Source organism: Salarias fasciatus, chromosome 23, assembly GCF_902148845.1.
Source record: "Salarias fasciatus chromosome 23, fSalaFa1.1, whole genome shotgun sequence".
Lineage (NCBI taxonomy): Eukaryota > Metazoa > Chordata > Actinopteri > Blenniiformes > Blenniidae > Salarias > Salarias fasciatus.
The window spans coordinates 4,578,258-4,579,223 of record NC_043766.1 but is presented as its reverse complement, the minus strand read 5'-3'; positions in this window follow the sequence as shown (position 1 = coordinate 4,579,223).

Below are 966 nucleotides of genomic sequence, written 5' to 3'. Positions count from 1 at the left end.
GGTCTTTATAAATGAAATGACTTAAAAAAAACTGTGCAAAGCTTTTCATCATAGTTCTTCTTTTGGTTAAGATGGCGGTTGCACTCGGTAGAGATCAACCTGTCAAACATATCTGTCTTTTGAATGTGAAGCTACAGCCAGGCTGTATGCAAAGAAGCAGAACCAGTGTTTCAGTAACTACGCTTCGGTTTAATTTGTCCAAACTGCATACATTTCTTGTTTTTGTCAGTTTGGATGGCTTAAGTGTTGAGGCAATCTTCACATTGTCAGTTCTTTTGTAGCTTAAAATCAAACTGTCAGGTTTGATCGTGTGACTAAAATCATAATTTGTTTAGAAGCTGATCCTGATGCAATCAAAAACTGGGTGCGTTCGCACACTTGTACTGTGCACAGTGTGAAAGAAATACTTTTTTTGTATGTAATGAAGAGATGTTAACAGGAAGCCTGTGAGATTTTATGATTTCTTGTAGGAGATGGATGTTTCATGAAGTCAACATTGTTATTGTGAGCTATAGTTTAGAGGTTCACGTGGGGTTGTTTTTTTTCCCTTTGATTTTTCAAATGATTTTTTAATATTTTCAGTTTTGAAAACTTGAGCCTCAACTACGATCCTTTCTATAATTCACAGTTCAAAAATTGATTTATTTCTACCAAGTCCTTTGAACTGCCAATTGCTTCACGCTTAGTTTGAAAAGAGAAGCTGAAAAAATGCTGTTTTGAGTTTTTTGTTGTGAGATACTCCTGTGCCTGGAGCAGATGTGAAAAAGCATGAAAGAAAATCTTTAATGAGCCGACTTCAGCTCGTGTGCACATTAGTTCACAGCAGCTGGAAGCTTGAAGTTTCCTCACCATGAAATCAACCTAAACTTTAATGTTAAATATATGAAACTCAATGATGTGAGGGGAACAAAGCAGGAAACCGATAGAGATGTTTCACATACTTTCAAAGACACCAGGATAATATTT